Source organism: Myripristis murdjan, chromosome 18, assembly GCF_902150065.1.
Source record: "Myripristis murdjan chromosome 18, fMyrMur1.1, whole genome shotgun sequence".
Taxonomy (NCBI): Eukaryota; Metazoa; Chordata; class Actinopteri; order Holocentriformes; family Holocentridae; genus Myripristis; species Myripristis murdjan.
The window spans coordinates 14,598,477-14,616,282 of NC_043997.1; positions in this window are offsets into that span (position 1 = coordinate 14,598,477).

A 17,806-nucleotide genomic window follows, 5' to 3' on the forward strand; every position below is an offset into this window, starting at 1 on the left:
AACAGGAAACAGAAGAGACAGGAAGCCCTTACAGGAAACCCTGTCTTGGAGGTCCAGTGTGAGTGTTGGGTCAAAACCTCTGTGCTGGTCTGGTATAACAGTGGTTTGCAACCTTTTTTGTTTGGGAACCCTTAAAATGAAGCCGTGTCTATACTCGCAACCCCCGCAAAATGTCAAACAGTATGTCCAAAGAATGATTTACTTTTTCAGGTTGTTTTGTTAGATTCATTATCAGAGGAGATCTATAGAGGCTGATAACTCCCTAGTATCTCATCTAAAAACAACAGAAATCTGAGAAACTTCAGCAAAAATAGACATGATAGTAAATTTGCGCAGTGAAAATACATTTCATCCTATCCCATGTGCTATCTCATGACGCCTCAAAATCCTCTCATGACCCGCTGGTGTGTCCCAACCCGCGATGCAGGCAGTCACACTGGAAGCTTTTCTATTTCCTCCAGGGATTATGTTGTAGAGAAACAAAGGAAGAAGGTGAGCTGGATGTGTGCTGGGTTTCCAGTTACACCTTTGTCCTCCACATTTCCTTTGTCGGCTGCCAGAGTGATTGCTGATGGGAGCAGCTGCACCCAATGACACACAGGTGCAGGTCATTAGAGGTGATTACCAAATCCATGACCTTCAAATCGATACGTGTGCCCTTGTGTGTTGGAGGGAACAAATGCCTCAAGCATGTGAGCAAAGAGCTTCTTTACATTTAGAGATAAGGTGTGTGCTTGAGGTCAACCAATCAATTAAGGCGCGCAAGTTTTTGTTTTCCAAGACAATTCAACCGGCTCTGTCGTACATCTCTGTCATTCATGTAGTGAATCTTGATGCTTTCCATTCATTCTTGTCAGCAAAGCCACCATCTGATGCATCCCACAGTTGCCAAGTAAGCTTTGGGGGACTTTATCCATCCTTCATCCTTAATGTTAGTTTATTTTGGAATCCTACTTTGGCCAATAAATAACACATCAGATGCGTCATGGAAGACAAAAGAAAGCACAAGAACAAGAGAGACCCACAAGGGCTGTTTATTTTTGACTTGTGCAGATCCCTTGCTTTTGTTCCCATGCTGGGAACTAGAAGGGTTTACTTGTTGTACATCAGACATTTTGTTTTGTTTTGTTCACTGAAGGGAATACAACCAGAGATGATGACGTGCTAATTTTGATCTGACTGAAACCCACTGCTGGGTTTCATTAGCGCTTTAACATACCCTCGTTGACTTCAGCTCTGCACTCGCCTTCAGGGGAATCTCTGCAACTATCATAGTTGTTGTTACATTACACTGAGAAAGTCAAGCGAACTTCTTGAGATCAACCTTGCAAGGAATAAGAGAGCAAGTCAACAACAGTGGTCGCTCCAGTGCAAGTGTATATTAGTCACAATGCACTACATTTTTGCATTATTTCTGAAGTAATGTGAACATGTCAGAGCAAGAAATATACAATTGTAAGTGAAAAAAACAATATCCTTGCATGTCAGTACAGTAATCCTATGTTGATATCCAACTCGAATGTTATACAGGTAGGCCTCAGAAGTGTGACATAACATTGAGCACAAAGCTTTGCCAAAATTTTGAATTCAAGATTCAAGGCATTTTCTCTCTGGGGGAAATAGATGAGTTTTCAGATGATCATCCCTGTCACAATCTGTAAGATTTATGCTTAGGCTTTTTAATCTGCTTATTTCTCTCTTAAATGGAAGGGACTAGATCCAATGAATTCTGCTGCCACTTTCTGAAAATAAGTAGTTTGCTAACAAAAAGTGAACTCTAATGTGTACATTTAAATAGATAGTTCTCTAACTGATGTTGCATAATGAATTCATGACTACCTTGCTGCTGAGCCAGAACAAAATACATGGTCAGCTACTGTAGCCTGAAGTCCATTTCTTAAGCTGATCTGTCATCTCACTGCAACTCCAGTATGTGCAACAGGTGGCAAACCGCTAATTAGTATTTCATTAAAAAAAAAAACTGACAACATGACTTCTGAGGTTTATCGCCCAGTAACACGGTTACATGAGCAATTGAAAATGAAACAACCAATGAAAAATAATGCAGGCATCTCTGCTGTTTTCCCCCTGGTGTGACTTGTGTAGCTGTCGCTGGCCATGGTGCTGAAACACCACTGGTGAAGCCTTAGCCTCTGGCGCTGTCCTGGGTGCTGAACTCTCTGCTGATGCTCTAGAGTGGCCTGAAGCCTGCGTCTGAGAGGGGGTCTACCTCCACCATCACACTCAGACATCAGACACACTATGTGAACCCCTAGATTAACAACCGGAAATTCGGAAGTAGAATGCTGCTAAGGTGTATGCAAACCTGAACAGCACTACGCATGTGATCCAAGTTTAAGTAGGAGAGCAAGACGTTAAAGTGGAGGTAAGTTGACTTTCCAGGATAACCAGGCCCATTCTCCTTGGCTTAACAAGGCAATTATCAGCCACTCATACAGGCAGCTCTCCTCTGCACCGTCCACCACATTCTGCCTCAACTAGCACACACACACACACACACAAACATATTGACATAGACCTCATTAGAGTGTGACATGACACACAATTCAGTTGCTGTGTTTGCATATACGAGAAGTGGGTACACCGGAAAATGCATAATGTGTGGCATGCATTTAAATGTGCACAACTGTTTTGTTTTAAACATGAGCATACATGCTGCTCCATATATTACTTTAAATCCAATTAAAATGTGCGATCCAGAAGAAGTCTTCCCAACACACAAACACACTCACACTCTTAATGAGGCGCTGTGCAACCAGCCAGAGTTTGTCGCTGCTGTTCTCCAAGCATTAATGCATTTCACTCTCTCCCTCTCTGTGCGTCAAAGGATTACAGGCTCATTTGGAGTTAGCATTTTTCCTGTGTGTCTGTGTCAGGGGAACTGGGCGCCTAAGCCACACTGCAAAAATGTTAATCTTAGCAAGTGACTTACTCTCATTTCGGTTTTAAAATCGTATTTCCTAAAAAACAAGTATGTTGCCACTGGACTGAGACAATTCCACTTGCATAACCTCTTAAATGTCCCCTTAAATAGATTCAAAGCTACAGCAATGTCACATGCATATTATGTATCTGTTGGCTGCAACGCTCCATTGAAGTGTTGATGTATCATCAGTGAAGAGGTATATTGGAAACCTTTAGATCACCATTCCAACATTTTGGGCAAAATATCATTTTCCCGATTTACCCAGACTGAGACAAGATGTTCGATACCATTTTTACCTCTGTACCCCCAGTGGTTCAGTCCCTGTGGGTGGCATTTTGTGTAAGCTTAGCATAAAGACTTGAAGTCTATGGGAGTCATTAGTCTAGCTTGGTCAAAGTGAAAAAATAAACCTTACAGCAACTCCAAATCTGTCTTATTTACACTATTTACACCAGTCTTGGAATTTTAAAAAAAATGTTTGTGCAGGATTTTGCTATACCTTCAGCAGTGCATGGATCAAAGACAGAAAGATAAATGTGTGCAGTGGTTACAGTTCCAACCATCTAACTTCTCCTAAACAACTTGGAAAAACGGTATTTTGCCCAAAACGTTGGAGCATTCCTTTGAAATAAAGTTCTGTGGGTTTTAGCAGAGCAACATGCATTTGTAATGACAAGGTTAAAATACAGTGTCAGTTGTTATAGGATTTTTTTTTTCAACGTCTCAAACAAGCCATAATACATGAGCTCTCTCCAGCTGTTCACAGAAAAATAGGATTTCAAGACTTAACACTGACTTGTTAATTTGAATCATTTTTATGCAGTGCACTTAGCAACAGCACTCCTTTCTGCAGCCTAAATGCACACGTGCGTGCGCGCGCACACACACACACACAATACAAAAACTCTCTTCCTCCTTGTCAACTTGAATGCACTAATCTCTCTCTCCTCTCTCTCTCTCTCTCTCTGCCTCTCTTGCCTCTTTCTCCCTCACAGTTATTAGAGACTCTTTGATGTCTGACTTTTCATGCTGCCTTTTTTGTGTGAAAACGGAGCGTTTGGTTTGAAAGTGCAAGAAAATGGGCAGAATGAATCACAGCTGACCAACACACCACCATCAGCCCCACCTTAAACATACGCCATTTCAGCAAACACACACACACAAGTACTACTCCTAAACAAGTTGTTTTACTCCATAAGAGCAAAACACCACGCTGATGGAAGTAATGAGCCGGGAGAGGAGAAGGAGAGAGAGAGAGGGAAGAGTATGAGAGATGTGAGAAATGAAAGGCGAGGGTGGAGAGAGACGATAGAGAGAGGGGGAGATGCATTAGCAGGGATCGAGAGAGCGTTTGCTGTTTTTTAGGTTGAATCGTGTGTTTGCCGTCGCTTGTTCCAATTTGCTCACTTTCTCCACTCAGCTCTGATGTTGCTCTCTCTTTTTTCCTGTCTAATTCTTTCGCTCTCGCTCTTCCAATCATCAACACACGCGCAGACACACACACACACCTCCAGCAAACACACTCACACTCACACCCTCCCATGTTGTTGCCTAGTCATTGGGATCCATTCATTTGGTCTGACAGCTTTGGCAGATACAGCACTTAGTCGTTATTGGGGAGGTAATTCATCTTTAATTCACTCCAACTGCTGCCTCAAGTTGGTCAAACCCACCCCCACATACACACACACACACACACACACACACACACACACACTCCACCACCACTTACCAGCACCTTGCAAGATGCCATCACACTTAAACCACCAGTGCACTTTTCTCACAAAATAGTCACAACTACATGTGACATCAAAGATAGTTAAAGGTAACCGCTGTCAAATTATGTCTCTTAGTATTAGTGTCAACTGAATTGAGCTAAAGACTACTAGTGCTACGCTTTATAACCCCAGTGAGATGCTATCTTCTGGCAGATATTGTTTTCCATTCCTATTCCTCCTGCTTATGTTGCATGACTTATGCATTTGTCTACTTTTTGGCTTTCTGCTGTTTTTTTTTTTTTTTTTTTTTCCCTCAATGAATTGAGTCAGAGACAGGAATTGGAAAAAGCCAATTATCAAATCTATTGTTTGTATTGCCGACAGTGTAGCAGGGGAATCTTTTTGTTTTCTTTGTACAGTCTGAAGCCTGCTGTGCTGTCACGTTACTTTTAGAAGTAACCTAATCAAAGTGTGCATGTTTTCCTCTTGAAATAAACTTTGATAATGCCTGGCATAAGTGCCAAAAATAGGCAAAATTACTGAGAATGGAAAAATGTGACCTTTATAATATGCCATCACCAGTCGAAAAGGTATAACAAGGAGAAAATCCTCAACATGACAGCTCTGAGAAAGTGATCTGATGTCTGATGTGTTCGTGGAACGAGGTTTGATTTTGTAAGATTCTCCCTTGCCACAAAAAGGGAAAGACTAGAAAGAGCCTAGAGACAGGATTTTTCAGTGCAGTCAATTTTAAAAAGACAAAATAGGCAACTTTTCCCCCAATACATGACTGGGATGTTATATTGCACTCATGCTTCAGTGAGCAGACAGCAGGAAAATGAAAGAACAAAGTAAAAAACATCAGAAATCCTAAAACGAAGCCAACAAACATTGAGAATTTATGACTACAATAACTTAATGTCTGATAAATATCTGATTTTCTCCTATGAATCAAAATTTTCAAGTACAATATTTCTTGCTTTGAGTTAATGATGTTGTGAATGTATTAGGAAACAGAGCAGTGTTGAATTCAGCATGCTAATTTCTGAGTAAAGTTTTCAAACAGAGCCAGCAAACACTGCAAAGACAACAAATTATGAATACAAACATCACAGCTAACAATAAACAATCTATGCTAATGTGCTCAATCCATAGATGCCTACTGAGTGTTTTATGCATCGTGCAAACAATGCAGGAATGCATGCTGGGACATTTGCACACATGCACACGCAAACAAACACACACATGCACACACACACATGCGGAGACAAAATCACCACGGAGTGACAGAATTGGCCGCGCTCATTCTTTAGGCCACGTCAATGAAATGGAACCAGACAGAGGTCTCGCCACACAAACACACACACACACACACACACACACACACACACACACACACACACACATTATCCCCACAGGAAAGAGAGGGATTCCCCTGACACACAATTACACACTGACACATGCATGCACACAGACACGCGTGCATAAAGACATTTACATTTGTAATCACACCACCAAGCATGCAACACACACAAAGTCACACAAGTGCACACACACACACACACACACACACACACACACACACATACATACAAATGAAGCAAAACATGCCAGCGTTGTAGAAGATTTCCTAACAGAGGTGGACAGGAAGGCAGAAATCTGCCTTGCTGAGGGCTTAATGACCTCATCTCTGGTCAGCAACCGACATGACTGATAACATCCAAGAACACACACACACACACACACACACACACACACACACACACACACATATACACACACACAGAGCCCCAGAGGCCCGTCCTTTCATACCCTCTCTGACTCTGTTCTCACCAAGTTGTAAGGGTTTAATTTTACACCATGCTACATTGCTCCCTGATTGGAAGTGAGCTGCGTACCCTCTTTGTTTAACAAAGTGCGATGTGCAGACACTCTCTCTCTGTTTCTCTCTCTCTCTCTCTCTCTCTCTCTCTCTCTCTCTCTCTTACACACAACACTGTGGGTTTGTTACAGTAGGACACCAATTTCTTCAAGCAACCCTAACACAACTGTAACAGTCAAAAGTGAAAACAGCAGCGTGCTCTGTCTCGGTTTCTCTCTCTCTCTCTCTCTCTCTCTCTGTCTCTCTCTGTCTCATTGTCTTGTTCACACACAAACCTCAGCACTACACTAAACAAAACCACCTCAACCTATGACAAGGCGAAGAGAGAAAGGAGGGTAAAGAGAGAGGGAGATAGGGATGTGCCAAAGAGTTCAAAAGGATGGATCAGATGGATTGAGATTTCCAGAGAGGAAACACAAAATGATAGATTATGTCACAGAAAGCAGGTACCACCATTACTCTGACACTCAACATTCCTTAACCCCCTTGATTTTCCCTTCAGGTTCCCTTCATGTAGCTTCAAAGACTTTTTTTTTATATTCTATGACAATGTCGCATGCATATTCTGTATCTGCTGGTTGCAGAGCTTCACTGAAGCTACATCACACTTACACTGAGTGAAATATTCAAACCTAAGATGCCATTGTTTTATCACTGCAGCATTACATCAAATAGAAAATATCTAGACGTTTTGTGCATTATTTTATACACATTTCCCAGTAATTTAGCAGGACATATTTGATATCTTTGGAAAGCATGGGATCCCCGCTAGAATTTAAAATAAAGTTCTGTGGGGTTCAACGTAGCTCGGCTGCACAGCATGCGATTCTGACCTCTAGCGAAAACCGGAAATTCATCTCCGCCTGCACAAATAATGTATTTACGGTCATATCTGTGATGCTGTCCATGTGCGCACAAACATGTCTATTTTCTCTCCACATCCCTGTTCACTGTTTCCCGCTCATCCCTTACTCTCCCTGCCATCTCTCTCTTTTCTTTTTCACTCCGTTGCATTCGTCAGTCGTCTGTCTTTCCATTCATCATCCTATCATCATCCCGGCCTCTCTCTGTCTATCTCTCTCTCTCTCCCTGCCTCCTCCAAGCCGTGTCTAATTTTTACCCGTTTTCTGGATTTCCACTCTTTCTGTCTCTTTTTGCATTGGCGGGCTGCGCCCTGCGTTGTGTTAGGCGTACTGTGTGTGAGCGCGGTGTTTGTGTGCATTTGTTTGTATGACATAAACCCTTGTGACAGGTCTGAGCACAGCCAACCAATGATGATACCAGCCTCCCCCCTCCTTGCAACTCTGCCACCCCATCACCCACCCCCTCAGAGCTGCCAGTCTCCCTCGAAGCCTGAGGTTCTCTCTCTCCTTTCTCCTCTCCTCCGCCGACCATTTTCTCCTCCAGTCTGCTGGGGGAGGTCCACCCTTCTCTCAGTGTATATCAACGTCTACAATATTTCAATATTTGACATGAAAAAATGACTATTGTGATTTGTTAGCTAATTTTCCAAGCCAGAATATTTACCTATTTCACAATAAATGCAGAAGAATTTACCAAAGTTAGATTTTTTTGTACATTTACATCAAAATTCATCCTGAAAAACAGTGTATAATGTGATGTTGAGTCAATAGGCCTAAATGTGAGCAAAAATTTCAACCAACACCCAATGAACCAACTAACTGAATAACCAACTCCAACTGGTTTACACTCTTGAAAGATGCCTCATTAGTGATGCGACAAATTGTGTCCTTCCAGCTCCATAAGATGTGTCTATCTGTTGTTACTGGGTTATGTGAATCCTGTAATCCTGTGCATTAGCTAGGTAAAGCCATGCAAAACAGCCTACGAATTACAAATTCATGCACACAGATTTGCAAACTGTGCCCTTGGTTTTGCAATCCATGCGATAAAACAACTTGGGCAGAGATTCATAATCCAAGGGCATGGTTTACAAATCTGTGTGCGTGGTTTCGTAATTCGAGGATATGGATTATGAATCCGAGAGCAAACAAAGATTTCCAAACCGGGGGTACAGATTTACTTGTCTTTTTCTAGCTTTTTCTGTCTTTCAATCTACCTAACTTACATTTTTACACATTTTCATTGACTCATATATATCAACATTTTCTGACATTTTCTAATATTTTTCTGGTGCTGTTGAAGATGAGAGAAGATTCCCGAGAGCAACAGGTGCTAGCTGGCCCTTAGAAACCTGTTAGCACCCAACAGCTTAAAAAAAAGTTGGAATAACCCATTAACAATACAGAGCAATATATATGTAGGTAAAAACATGGTATATGTGAAAAGCCTGCGATGAACAGAGAACGTGACAGAGATGATAATGTGAAATCTCATCCTCATTTGTAATAAAGAAAATAGATACACAGTGGAATCATGTTACTGAAGGCATTTCCAAGGTCTATGGTGTTTCTCCTGAGGCTAAGCCGGTTGGTCTGTAGATAGTCGATTGGTCAGGTGGTGGAGTGTATGTGTGTGTGTGTGTGTGTGTGTGTGTTTGTGTGTCTTGCACCTTCAGTAAATAGGCCAGATATGCCAGATAGGCCCGCTGTCTCCCTGCCTCCAAGGCTATTATTACAAAGGCAGGCTTCCTAATTGGGAGTGTGTTTTTATATGTAAAAATATAGGTGTGAGCTTGAGAAAATACAGCTTGCGTGTGTGTCCGTGAATGTGTGTAAGTGCATGCTACGCCTCTTTAAGTGCGTTTTCAGCTAATACTCTATGACTTACTTTTACCCTCCCTGTGGCTGTTTTATTTTCTCTCCAATTTCCAGTGTTTCAGCATAACAGCACGCTGTCTGGCCCCGTGCTGTTCCCTGGATCCTCCTCACCGAGTCTTATTTCCCATTTCCTGTTCCTGATTCATTAGCAGCCCTATAGCGTGAGCTCCACCAGCCCAGAGCTCCGGGATTGGCTGGGGGAGATATTCATTTCTAGAAGTAAATAAATCTGTTACTTCCCTGACAGCACAATTCATTAGGTTTCGCAGCAATCTGCCCGTTCATGCCGAGTGTTTTGACGCAGCGGCGAGAGTGTGTGCAGTGAAGGGGGCTGTTAAGAAAATGTGTCAGTGAGCTCTTTGGAGGTTTGGGTGAGATTAGAGGAGGGAATTGCATTCAAGGGAACAGAGCAGCATGAGCAGGGAGGTTAACAGTATGTAATTGCAGTACTGTCCATTCTGTTGAAATGTTGTCACTTCCCAACTGACTTTTGTTTTTTTGTTGCTCACTAAATTGAAGGCATTTTTCCCATTCAGTCTGATCAACTGAGGTGTTGCTACAGGGATGGGCAGTATCTAACGACGAGATGTATTTACTCTGAAGTGTGTGCCCAGTTTTTGCAAACTCTGAGGCAAGAAACACATCTGGGTTACCCTGATCTGTGAAAGGTGAGAAAGGTTTCATTTACATGGTCACGGGATCGATGAATTCATCGTGACGTGAACGCTAAAAAATGCAAATGGGAATGTGTCTAGACATTATACCTAAATTTAATTTTATCTTCATTTGCTATCCTCAGAAAGCCTCCTGGTTGGGACTGTCAGTGTTCATGGACTGATCCCTTAAATGTTTAATATAATTGTAATATAATATTTTTGTGTATGTATGTGTATATTTTTGTGTGTGTATGTATGCGTATTTTAATCAATGAATGTGAACGGTGTTCAGAATGAGCTGGGCATAATGAAGCATGACTACTAAAAATAATTAATCAGTCAATTTATTGAGCGGTGTGCGGTCAAACCCACATTTTCTGCAAACTTTGTTAAACGCCAAACCGATGAAAAATCCTCTCCCAGCATTCAATTGTGTCATCAGGTTATTTCATATATGATTTTCAGAGATGTTTTAATACTTTCATTTTATTAATAGGGACAAACAAAGTACATTACAAGACTGCACGTGCATTATAAATATTTTTTATGAGCTTACACAGAGTGCTAGCTGAGGGCAACAAATAGCTTATAAGGTGCTTGCAGTTTGTTTGTGATATCTTGAATGCCTTTACAAGTGTTGAAAACAGCGTTATAATGTCATCAAAGCTCATTTAGAGTACTACCACCGTCTCCCTCACCTGCAGAGATCAGCTCTAGTGATCAGGGAGTTGAAGCCGCACAGGAGCGACAACACTTGGACCCCGAGGTTCTGATGAAATCCATTTTGACACTGTTTTTTCCCGCAGAGAAACTTAACACCTTATCAATGCCAGCACCTTGCCAGAAGTCTACCTGATGCGTTAATTCCCCTTAAAATAGCTAAAAGGTGATACGTGTACAATCTGAAGGGTAAATACAGTACAGTACATATCGGTTTGGTGGAAAAGTTGTGATGTGGCGAGGGGTGGAATAAAATATTTCTGTTTAATTTTTTTTTTGGACTGGCATGCACCTACCATTTCAGAGCCAACTTGAAAAATGAACAGAATCCATGCCAAGTGAGGGTTAAGTGGAGGGAGATATGATCTCAATAAAATGTTAAATATTTGGCTATAACAGAGAATGTTTTTTTTTCTTCACATTAGAGAATCAGCCCCCCTTGTGGCTACAGAGATAAATGAATTCACTCTGAACCAGTTTTTGGAGAGCAGCGACACTCACCACATACTGAGTAAAACCTAACCTCCCCATTCTGTCAGGCAGCCCAGTGTGCCTCACAGTTTAATAGATCCCTTTTGACTAGTCCCTGCAATGCAGTAGAATGGCAAACCATCATTCATAAAAGTTATGGCAAACGGCATACATGCATTAACAGTCCTGGAAGCTCCAGCAGCCACTGTAGCCAACAGCGTCTTTTCAAATAAGGTTTGTAGGACACTCGATGAGTGACAGATCGCTTGCAGACTGTTCTCAAAAAAAAAAAAAAAAAAAAAAAAAAAGAGTCCCAAGCTTTCACTGAATAGCCGATGGCAACAGAATAAAATAATACTGAGACAATCATTCCTGAGATACTGCTTTTCACTTTCCATGAGGGTTCACAGTTTCAGTAGAGGCTCAGAGAGGTTTTTGTCACCTATTTGACTTTGCTAACAACTAATAGCTGTGCACAGTAACAATGGCATTTGTTTACAAGTAGGCTTGGTTATGTGCCCAGATTCTTCCCAACTTTTTCGTGAATAGCAGTGCAAATAAGGACAAGGCAATGATCATAGGAACTGAGAGAAACTGAGCTTTGCTTTGTACAGTGATGCAATGGCATGGTGTCGCCTGTTCTGACTGAGAATTTGTAGCTAAACACAGTGTTGCTGCAGCTATATAGCTTGGTTTATTGACTGTTCACCTGTTTTTTGTTTTTTGTTTTTTGTTTTTTTTTTTTTAATTTATTTTGAACATGTTGCATAAAGGACAACAGACAATGCAACAACAGGGCAACAGAAGAAAAGTACAAAAAGAGATAAATAAATTCAATGCTATTTCCTAGATGGCCAGCACATGTTCAAAAGGGAGTAGGAAGAAGTTAAAAACTTATATGATCCTACCCCTTGAGTTCCTACATATTACATATATATTGTATTACACTCTAGTAATTATCATAAATATTATATTATTAATCTATGAACATGTAGAAAAATATAAAATCTGTGTAATTAACAACAATATTGTATTATTAATATATCAAAATACAGAGAAATATAGAGTCTAATCTTAGTCAACATTACATTACCTGTAGTACCACTTACAATGCGCTAATATTTAGTCATGTACACCCACATACATACATATACACACACATATATATATACACATATACACATGTACATACACATGCATACACACACACACACATATACACATATATATATACATAGACACATATATATATATACATATATACACACATATACATAAATATACAAGGATACAAGGATATAAGGAAGTTTATTTGTCATTATACAACAGGTTGTATAGTGAAATTAAATATATATGCATACATTGATACATACATATATACATACACACATTAACATAGTTATATACACACATACACACATATATTCACACATACACACCTTTGATACCAACCCTGTAGATGGGCTGCAATGTCCTAATATATTGCCAGTGAAACACAAATCATTTAAAGTGCTTTTATCATATTTTTTCTGGCCACCCAAATGTGATGCAACTATGAACACATCGGGTTCCACAGGTATTGGGCTGCCCTACACATTTTAAGGTACGCTCATTTTATATTTATTGTAAGGTAAACCTCAAATCCTTAACCTTCAGCATGTTGTCACACCATGGCAGCAAACTGCAGCAAAGATGGGGGAGCATGTCATGCCTAGCAGAGTGAAAATGTCATCTCCGACCAGGTAACGTGAGCGTGAATATATTATTCATTCAAGTGTTGAAATTTGAAAGTAAAATAGCATGGGATGATGTAAACATGTTGATGCGACAGCAGGTCCACAGTAACTCACACTGTTTATTTCACTCATATTATGAAATAGATTTTTTTCCATGCACTGCGCTGCTAGTTAATCTCTTTGTATGTGCATGGATCTGACATTGCTGAGCGCCTGGTTGATTAATCTGGTTTATATTGTCAGAGCTCTGTTTTGAGCAGACTTTATCAGCACTGTCAACTGGGGAAGGTGCAAACAGACAAACTTTACTTTGGATTTCTCAGTAGCAGAATCCAGAGAGCCTCCAGTCATGGCAATTATACCCCTTTTAGAGTTTTACCAAACTCGACACGGATTTAATTCATAATTATACAATGGTTCTAAAAAATACAGATTTCCACTTTAAAACTTACTTGCGGTTTATATCATGTATGTTTAAGTGGCAAGATTGTCTTAAGGTTTGCTAACCAACTTATTTGTACGTTTTTTTCTCATAGATAATACTAATACTTTTACTAAAGCGGTGTAGGTCAACTAGTAAACAGTATATTACAGGTTATCTGATATGGGTTATCTGATATGAACTTTAAGTCCCATCAAACCAGTAAACTGTGCTCTGTCATATGCTATCCCCTTCAGCTTTTCTGCTAGGCTAGCCTCCGTCCCCATCGCTGCCTTCATGTGCTGCTTAGGCAAATATAGAAAGAGACGTGGCTTGTGTGACATGGAAAGCCATGCATCGAAGACCCCTGAGAAGGCGCATTCGCATTTCCCACACACTGTTACATAATAGATAGGCGATGGCAAGGGCGCAAGGCGGCACAAACGATAGTGAGCGAGCGTGTTGGTGTGTGAGTGTGTGTGTGTGTGTGAATACTTGAATGAGAGTATTGTATCTAGGTGTACAGGATTTGTGTGTGTGTGAGAGAGAGAGAGAGAGAGAGAGAGAGAGAGAGAGCGAGAGAGATTGTGTGTGCAAATATGCCTATATGCAAAGTTAAGCGTGTGTGTATGAGTGTGTGTGTGTGTTGGAAGGGAGGGAGGGACAGAGAGAAAACTAATTAGCACAGCACTTTAAGCATCACGGGCCACAGACTGCTGCGAGTGGGGACTGCCACAGACAATCCCAGTCAATTTTCCCACTCAGCGGAGAGAGCTGAGGCATGCTCTGACATTGTGTTTTATCTCAGCGGGCCTCTTCACTCATGTCAAGAGCTGGGGAGAGAGGGGAGAAGAAAGAGATAGAGTGAGAGAGGGGGCTAGGTCGTTGGGCAGAAAGTGAGAAAGATAGAGAATTAAGGAGAGAGGGAGTCAAAGAGGAGTTAGAGCAAAATAGAGCGACGGCGCAAGAGGGAGACCAAACAGAGGCAAAATGCAGAAAGACAAAGACAAACGCACAGAGGGAGAAAAGGAGGACAGACAGAGACAAAGAGCACAAGAGCTGCAGCACTTGGGCAGTTGTGTATGAACAGTCCCATTTATACAAGCATTATCTCAGCTTTTAAGTGCCGAGTGGCTGGGGAATGGTGTTTTAATTGGCTGTGTTTCAAAAAATGTTGGTTGTCCAATGATAATACATCACCACATGCAATAAAGTGCATCTGTAGAAAGGTCAGTGCAACTTATTTATAGAAGACAAATCAGTGATGTGCAACCAGCAAACAATTCATTTGTCTAATGAACTGAAAATTAGTTTTTGAGGTTCATTATTTTATTTGAAACGTCCCCATGAAATGGCCTCCGGTTACTTTTAGCCTACTTTTTGTAAAACGTCTATCCGTGCAATCCATCCATCCCAACCCCTCATTTCCTGCAGCAGACCCAATAGCAGTTACAAGCTAACATTACTGGTACTGTGTAATATTGGTCTGTCATGAGCTAAAGTTTACCATTTTGATGGTCAATGTCTCTTTTCAAGTCTCTTTTCAAATAAAGTTATATTTCTACTAACTATTCATCACAGCATCACAATTTTCAACCTTTGGAAAATGGTTTTGCACATTTTCACTTTGTCGCCAATAAACACACAACATACACTACTCACAAAAAGTTAGGGATATTTGGCTTTTGGGTGAAATTTATGGAAAATATAAAAAGTTCACGCTACAGTGATAATATATCATGAAAGTAGGGCATTTAAGTAGAAGCATACACTGGTGATTTCCTCATCTCAAGCAATTTCTTGAAACAAAAGCCAACAACAGTGGTGGATATACCACAACAAAAAATGTCAGTGTCAATAACTTGTCATGTGCCCTTGAGCATCAATTACAGCTTGACAACGACGTCTTATGCTGTTCACAAGTCGACTTATTGTCTGCTGAGGCATGGCATCCCACTCTTCTTGAAGGGCGGCCCTCAGGACATTGAGGTTCTGGGGTACATAGCTCCGAGCCTCTACACGGCGACTCAGCTGATCCCATAGGTTTTCTATGGGATTCAGGTCTGGAGAAAGTGCAGGCCACTCCATCTGAGGTACCCCAGTCTCCAGCAGCCATTCCCTAATGATACGACCTCGATGAGCTGGAGCATCAAACACCTGATGTGAATTTTGCCGTTAAACTCCTTGTTAGAGAACAGCAACTTGTGCAAAAAGTACTGAAACATTGAACAGTTGGACATGTGCATTCAAAAGTTTACAGAAGGTCACATTAAGTTCACCTGTAAAGGTTATAATGCATTTTAGGTTCATCCTGAAATTTCACCCGAAAGCCGAATATCCCTAACTTTTTGTGAGTAGTGTACACAAACGGCGAAACGACATGTACTGAGCCCTCTGACTTGCCATAGCAGTCTATATTGTCTGTTCTGCTGGTGCCTGCTTTGGTGTCTCTCCCCACTGCCGCTTGATGATTTCCATAACATAGTCGAGTCGCGGCGTAAGAAGAGAGTCTTCTCTTTGTTTTCATCCACCATCTTTGGTCTAATGCGGCAATGCACAGCCATGAATCCCAATGGCGTTCCTGTGTGCATTTGACTCGCATTTATTGCCCCGAAGCTCCTATACATTCATTAAACAAATGACCAAAATGTATTGCAAATATTTATAAAATCAGTTCAGCACATCTCATCGTGCTGTAAAGCCACCGACATAGAGAGAGACTGGTAGCATTGCTAGTTATCTTCCCTGTGTACATATACTCTTAGCCAGTCTGAATAAATCATTGTAAGAGACAGCCTTTGCACTTGGCCATTACTTTTTAACAGCTCTATTTTTACAGGCTCCCTGCCATTAGCATTAACACACAAAGCCCATCTACTCACTCACACGTTGCAAAATGCATCAGACCAAACTGTTGCTATATAGCCCAGCATCATGAGAGGACCATGAAATGTGGCCATACAGAATTAGATGCAGTCAACGCACGCAATGAGACATATCACAGAAAAATAAAAGAAATATGCATGCTGAACGTACAAAACATTAGGGATATATATACTTTTTTTTTTTAATATTGAGAGCCTTTCACACGCTTATACAATACATATCTCGGCCATCTCAAAGCTTAAAAATCCCTCTTTAAGATCGTTCTTTAAGACATTTCCTCTGAGGCAATTGGTACAGATAGGGAAAATCACTAAATGATCATGGCTTTTACCTGAATTCACCGTATCACTGTAATACAGGAAAAAAAAAAAGTGGGATCCAAATATTTAGATTCATTCAGAATGTTCATTTTTTTGATGAACAGATTTTCTGTGGAGCTTATTAATTCAGCAGTGCAGTTGTTTATTTTCATTTAAATGTTCATTGAGATGTTCACTCCGACATGGCGACGGCGCTGTTGAACATTAAACACTCAGCGGCGTCCTCCAAGGAGCATGAAACGGTGGCAATCCAAATAAAATCCATTCATTGTGTAATGATCCCTATTTCATGGCCTATGTCCCTGTATCCATGCTCCTTGTTCATTCTCTCATTTCCACACACTAATCACCGTGCTCAGCCTGTGAAATGATCACTCCATTATTCCCAGGCCCATCCATTCTCCATGTGGTGTGGGCACAGTAAACGAAAAGAGAGGGAGAGAGAGGGAGGGAGGGAGAGAGAGAGAGAGAGAGAGAGAGAGAGAGAGAGACCTGAGCAAAAAACAACAGTGTTCTCTGTTTTCTTATCCTCCACTTTCTTCCTTTCTCTCTCTCTTTCACACACACACACAGAGTCTGTGGGAATTCATTAGCCTGCTGCTGATTTATGGCGCGCTCTTGTCAGTGCATAATTAGCAGTTGAGGATTGTTTATGATAACTTTGCAGGGGGAATGGTGAAGTGTGTGTGGTGTGGAGCGCTGTCCAAGGCCAATGCTGCAGGACAGCATGGGCAGAAAGCAAGAAAGAAAGAAAGAAAGAAAGAAAGAAAGAAAGAAAGAAAGAAAATACAAACAAACAAACAAACATCGTAATTAGGCCTATGCCCAAACCCACCTCAGGCTCCAAGCCATTATGTCATAGACCAAGCTCACATGCACCAACCGAAACTGAATTTCAGATTACAAGCTTTTGATTGTAAACACTTTAGTTTTTGGACAACTGTGGGTCCTTTATGTCTTGAAATGCATCTGAAAACTCTTTTGGGTCCTTTAATATGCATGTACCAAATTTAATAATACCTGGACATAATAATTGGACTGTTGCACAGTACTGTGTTATTTATTGATATACAATGCCTTTTTTAAAGTTCAATTATTAACACTGACTATATTAAAGGAGTAGTTTGACATTTAAATTTGGTTTAAAGGTCATTTTCCATACAACATACAAGGATGTGACATGTGCAACTCCATAGCAGCCTTCTACAAAACAACTGAAATAAATAGGTAACATTTTGTGAGTTTCGAAAAAGGCAAAAAATGACTATAAAATTGCTCCATACAGATCATGGACCGTATTCTAAATGG